The sequence below is a fragment of the Nicotiana sylvestris genome, chromosome 6 (assembly GCF_000393655.2).
Source record: "Nicotiana sylvestris chromosome 6, ASM39365v2, whole genome shotgun sequence".
NCBI classification, from domain to species: Eukaryota; Viridiplantae; Streptophyta; class Magnoliopsida; order Solanales; family Solanaceae; genus Nicotiana; species Nicotiana sylvestris.
In genome coordinates, this window is record NC_091062.1 from 131884269 (window position 1) to 131891049 (window position 6781).

Here is a 6781-nt window from a genome sequence, read left to right on the forward strand (position 1 = left end):
TCCTAAAAAGTGTATTATCCAAACATGCGTCCTTCTTTGACTATAAAACTATGATAGATAAGTGAAAGTATTACTGATAAAATAAGAACTCACTCTGCAGCAACTGAGATGATGGAGAGAGAAAAGAGAAAAAAGAGTCTTTCAAGCTAAATCAAGGTGAAGGAGGTAATAGCACATAACGGGCAGTGACGACAGTCTATATGCATTTCAGCATTTTGCCTGCCACATGCTAAGAGATGGACGAACAATGTTTCCATAAACTTTTCCGCCGACTGATCGAGTTCCGATATTAAACTTGGGTAAGGAACTCTGACCCCGCCCTTGAAGCAGTTAGCTTTCCAGCTTCGAATGAAACATGTAAGGCCAGCTTGCACAATACAACAATATACTAAAGTTATAAAATTCATCTGTACAAAAGCTATCCTATAGAACCTCAGATGGTATTCCCAAGTAGAGAATTTGACCATTCAATGTGCATGAACTATTGAAGGTTTACTGTCATGGGGGCATGAATTGATGCCAAAACAAAGCCAACCCAGTGTTCCAGATAATGATTAGTTATTAAAAATCAAAGGCAGCGACTTTACACAACATGTGTGTTGTATACCAGGGGGCATTTCTCCAAATAGTGGCTTGAAAGACTATTAAAAACAAGATTTTATCCTTCCTGACCTACTTATAACTTAGAATTCAAGAGTAGAAAACTTTATCTGACCCAAAAATATATCACAATAAGTTTCACCTAGAGCAACATCATAGGACTGCTGGAAAGTAACCAATGCAAGAGAAAACAATCATTAGCAGCACAAAATGTTCAACACTGATAAGATATGATCAAAGAAAATCCATGAACTGATTCATACTAATTATTAGTTCCAGTTATCCTAGAAAAGCAAAGCAAGAGGCCTAAGAAAATAAATATTAATAACATGTGTGAGCACATGATTTTTTCCCTATATGAATTACTCCCATAAAATATAAGAAAATAATTTTTTCCAATTTTTGCAATTTTATAAGATTTTTTGTAGAATTTTACTAATTATTTGCATTTTTGTGCATATTTAATTTTCATTAAAAATAAAAAATATCAAAAATACCATGAATTGCATTTAGGTTTGATTTTATATTTTTTGGAATTAATTAGTAATTATTTCTTTTATTAAAAACGAAAATCACAAAATAGCTCATTTTACACCTTTTAATTTTAGTCTATTGATTTTTCCTTTTGATTTGGGACTAAGTAATGTTATAATTATTGTGACTAGGCAATTAGTTCAATTTTACAACTTAGATTAATTTAGGAGTTAATTTTAGGATTTTATTAATTAAAGAAAAAGGGGAAAGTGAAAAAGGCTGCTTTAATTCCTATTGGGCCAACTGATTGCTAAGCCCAAATTCCATCCTAATTGCCCAAACTTCCCCAGCCCAAATACCCAAAACCCGCTCGGTCCATCACCGCCCCGCCCCATTTCCCCCCCTTACTATTTAAGCTCCTTATAAAATTTTTCCTAAAAAAACCATACCTTAATTTCTAAGCTCAGAAGCCGCACTTACCCTATTCACTATCTTCCTCACCCGAATTCATTCCTAAACTCAGCAAAATTCAGGCGAGTGAACCCAAACTCGCCTTACGCGCTCCCCTGCCACATGGTGTATCTGACAATTAGAAGATTCCTTCCAGATTTTTTGTGCCTCTCGATCGATTTACTAGATAAATGGGGGTCGTGGATGGATGAAAATCAATCCTCGCCCTCCATTTGTCCCAAAAATCGTTCATAGAAAAGGTTTGAAAAGAAATTTTGGATGGGGGTTTTGGGCAGAAACTTCGAGAATTTTTCGGAGGGTTTATATAAGGTGAGATTTTTCCTTGTGTGAAGGGGTTCAAGAGAGATTTTCGAATGGGGAGGTAAAAAGTTCTAGGTTTCTTTGAGTCCTCTTCTTCATATTCTTCAGGTTTAGATTGCATTTTCAGAAACAAATATAAAAAAAAATATAGTTTGAGTTTGATTTTGTCCGAGTTTTATTTCATTTCAAAAGAAATCAGAAAAATTAACAAAATTTCAGCATTTTTTGGTTTCTGGTTCTCAAGAATGGAGTATGATTGAAGTTTAAGTTGGAGTTTGTGTTTGGGTTCGGAATTTCGGTGCCGATTCGAGTTTCCGTCCGAGGTTTATGGCTTGGCTCGCGATTCCTGCTCGATTGCGTTGTCGTTCTCAATTTAAATTTTGGAGCAGAACATTAAAGAATTTTAGCCAAACAGGTTCATTTTAAAATTTTTCTCTCTTTTGTTTGAACATGTGTGGAATAAATTAATTATTGTCTAGACTAAGCCATTAGTAATTTTGGAACATTATTTATTTTCTTCTTGACTCAGTTTACGTCGTGTTGAGTGTGTTTGTTTAAGTCATATCTCCTAGCAGCATTTCCGTTCAGTTGAGTTTAAGGTATCGGCATCTTTGCCATTGTGATTGTTCATCTTTCTTTTTTTTCCTTTTAGCAGTTTGAACAAGAATCTGTTATAGCTTTTCCATGAAGTTTCCTGATTTGAAATAAAGCAACAACATGTGCTCGATTAGGAAAAGAATGATCATCGCTTCCGCCTGTGATTAAGTTATTAAAGCTTTCTATGAAGCTTAGTGAATGTACTGTTAAGAGGAATATGATAGTAAATGACTCAAGAATTGAAATATGAAGTTTATATAGCAGGTTTGCTTTTTATTTAAATCAATACTTGTGTTATAGTTTATTTATTTTTTTCGGAAAATCTCACCTGCCTAGTATTTAATTAAAATATCCTTAGCTCCTTCAAATTCCCCACTGGTTCGATATTACATCTGTTAGGAGTAGTATAGTAGCCTGTTGGAAATTTTGTCCGAAATCAGTTTGTGTTAGTTGGCTTATTCTTATTTATTCACTTGGCTCAAACATGTGATGAATTTCAAGGGAGTTTTTCTTTAGTCACTTAAATTTTTAATCAAGAGAAATCGCCCGTTCACTTTGAGTTATATGCGTTGCTATTCCCTTCCATGGTTTAATCAGTCAAATATTTTGGATGCATGTTCTAATATTATTTGGCCATGTTTGCATTACTGATTTTTTATTTTTAAACGTTAGAATTTTGTAGCAGACAGAGAATGGGGGGAGGGGGGTACAAGGGACGTCATGGTTTTTGTATCGTAATGTTAGCCCATTTTTTATTTTTTTTCCTATCTGTTATTTATTTTGTGACGTGTGTTTATAAGCTTACTGGTACCAGGTGTCTTTGGAAAGTTATTTGTTCGTTGTGTTATCATCTTTATTTAGTTTGGTTAAGTTGTTTGAAATGGGTCATGAGAAATGGGGTACAACCAGTCCTTAACAATTAAATCATGTTCAGATGTTGTAGGATCTAGTTTAGGTTATGTGAATGAATCAAAGGAATGTGAATGGGTCCATAATTAATTGGTCTTTCCAACTAGGTACAGATAGAGGTGTTAAAGTGAATCCCTATATGTATAATTGACTATTACTTTGTCTGTGAGTTTGAGCAGAATAAAACTTAACAGGGATCAAATAAAGTAGGGTAACAAAATATCTCTACCTGACCTTAGCAATCTAATTTCTGATACTTGGATTTCGAATCGTCAAGTCTGCATTTCTTATTTCTTTCGTGTTAGTTTTTTCCCCTTAAATCTAACATATAGAATATTTCTCATAGAATAATTAACAATAACGTAGTTTGTTATAGGCGCGATAATTAAATAAATCTTCATAGCTACAGGTACGGTTCCCATGACATAGTTGTGATACTTAATTTCAAATTGGTTTTAAATATGAACAGCCGTAGTTAAATGCTTTTCCCTTTAATAAAATTGAGGTGTGCCATCCAATCAACTAGTCTATGGCCCTCACATCTGTGAGCACGTGATTTTTGCCCTATATGAATTACTCCCATAAATTCAAAATAAAATAATTTCTTTGAGTGTTTGCAATTTTGTGGATTTTTGTGGCATTTTCTGTTAATTTTTTGCATTTTTGTTTGTGCATTTTAATTAGTAAAAAATACAAAAAATGCATTGCATGTGCATTTAGGAGTTAATTTTTTATTTTAAGAATTATTTAGTAATTAAGTTGTTTTATAAAAAGGGAAAATCACAAAAGTAGTCATTTTGCATCTTTTAATTTTAATTTGTGATTTTTGAGTTAGTTCTTCTTTAATTTATTAATTGTGATAATTATCTTTAGGTTTAATTATTATTTTTAGATTAATTAGGTCCTAGAAATTATTTTAGATTTGTTTAATTTAAGAAAAAATAAAAAGAAAAAGAGAAAGAAAAGGAAAAGGCACTAAAAAGAATTAATGGAAATGAAGAAAAGGAACTTGGACCAAATTAATTGAATCATCTCCAAGCCCAAACTCCTGCACCCCTGAAACCCGTCCAAATTACCCCAATACCCAGCCCAAAACCACCCTGACCCGGTCCACCTTCTCCCCTCACCATCCAAACGACCTCGTTTCGTTTAAGGGAGATCAGGACCGTCGAGGTCTTCCTCATCCAACGGTTGGGAAGCCGGGTCTCCCGCGTATAAAAGTGTCCAAACGCACCCCTTACCCCCTCATCGTCTCTTTCCTAGAGACTCTAACCTGCAGTTGCTTTTGGAGTCTGTTAGTTTTGAGTCTTTGTGATCAAAACATTAGCTTTTTATGAAAATTGAAAATTCCAAAATATTTGGTTATCTATTTCCCCAGAACTATGCTCGGTCTAATTCATGCGGGGTTATGATACGCAGGAAATCTCCATAGGATTCGACCATAACCCAAAAGAAAGAAAAAGAGTGATAAGTAAAAAATGAGGAAAAGAAAAGGAGAGAGAGAGAAAAGAAACCGTGAGAAGGAAACAATGACAAAACAAGAGAGAGAAATGAGAGGATAAAAACAAAGAGAAATCAAGCATAGAAAGGCATGAGTGAAAAGAAAGGAGAAAAAGTTGCCAATGGAAATAAGGAAAAACCGAAATGTCGCAAGCAACCGATCAAATGCATAATTGAAACGGTTAACTGCTTAGGTGCATTTACTCCTCAAATGTGTGGTTGCCTGTCTGTTAAAACCCTAATCGCTAACAAGTTTGTTATTGATGAATTTTCAGTCAGGCAGGTGGTTAGTTTGATTGGCATTCTGACAACTCACTCCTACAACACCCGGTCCAAAAATAAGCTGAACATGGCCAACCAGGAACTTGAGGCGAGTATTGTCGATCCATCAAAAGAGGTGGAGGAATCAGAGGTTAATCTGAAAGATGAGTTGTATAAGCTGAAGCAGCAGATGGCTGAAATGTACCAAGCATGGGCAAAAGGGCATCCACCGCCAGTTTACCCCGCCAACCCTACTTTTATCCCTCCATTGGCTCAAATCCAGGAACCTCCCACTATGAACTCATCTCCGGCCTTTCCCCTCTACCAACAGTGCTATGGCACCACTTCCCATACATCACAAGCTCCACCACCCAAACAAGTCCCGCACCCTCTTCCACCTGTCACTCCTATTTTTGTGGCACCTCCACCTGCTGCATTACACTGATCCTCTAGTGAGCCTCTGTTCCAGACTCACGGCAACCAGTATTACCCCCCGGAGCCCACTTTCAAAGTTCCCGAACCCTATTCCTACACTCCTCATTTTGACCTCCCTGCGGAAACTGAAAAACCATCTAAAAATCCCGAACATGAGGAGATGTTCAGGAAAGTTAAAAGCCTAGAACAATCATTCAGGGACATGCGGGGGTTGGGAGGTCAAGTAAGTGTGGCTTACAAAGATCTATGTCTATTTCCAGATGTGCAATTGCCGGCAGGGTTTAAGATGCCCAAGTTTGATTTGTATGATGGGCACGGTGATCCAGTGGCACATTTGATAGGTTTTTGTAGCAAAATGAGGGGAGCTGGCGGAAAAGACAAGCTGCTAATAGCATATTTCAGTTAGAGTCTAAGTGGATCAGTGCTAGAATGGTATACTCGGCAGGATCACGGAAGATGGTACACATGGGATGATCTAGCCCATGCATTTGCTTGCCACTTCCAATACAATCTCGAAATTATTCCGAATCATCTTTGACAAAACTTGAGAAAAAGCACAATGAAAGTTTCAGGGAATATGGTTTTAGGTGGAGAGAGCAGGCAGCGAGGGTTGACCCTCTAATGAAAGAAAGTGAAATGGTGAATAATTTTCTGCAGGCCTTAGAACCTACTTATTACGGTCATCTGGTATCAGTTGTAGGCAAGTCCTTCAATGAAGTGGTAAAGATGGGCAGTATGGTAGAAGAAGGGCTCAAGACAAACAAAATCATGAGTTACTCGGCTATTAAAGTAACCACCCAGGCCATTCAAAGTGGAACTGGGGGAGTATTTGGAAAGAAGAAGAAAGAGGATGTAGCAACGATTGATTCAGGAGCTTGGTTCGGACCCAGGGGTCCATCACATTACTATAACTAGCCTCGACCCCACCACCAAACCAACCCTCATACCCCATATAGCCCAACACAACACTACTACCCACCACCAGTCCCCTATTTTTCTGTCCACCATGCCCAAACATATAGCCAACCTCTGGCCCATGCACAATGGCGTGCGCCAGTCCCACAAAATACATACCCAGCTCCACAAAATGCCTATCCACCCCCAAGAGCCTACCAAAACCCTCCTGGATCAGGTTTCTGGCCAAACCAAGCATTTAAGAACGAAAGGTCGCAGAAGAAGAAAACCTTCACTCCATTGGGAGAATCCTATACCAGTTTGTTCCACAGGTTGAGAC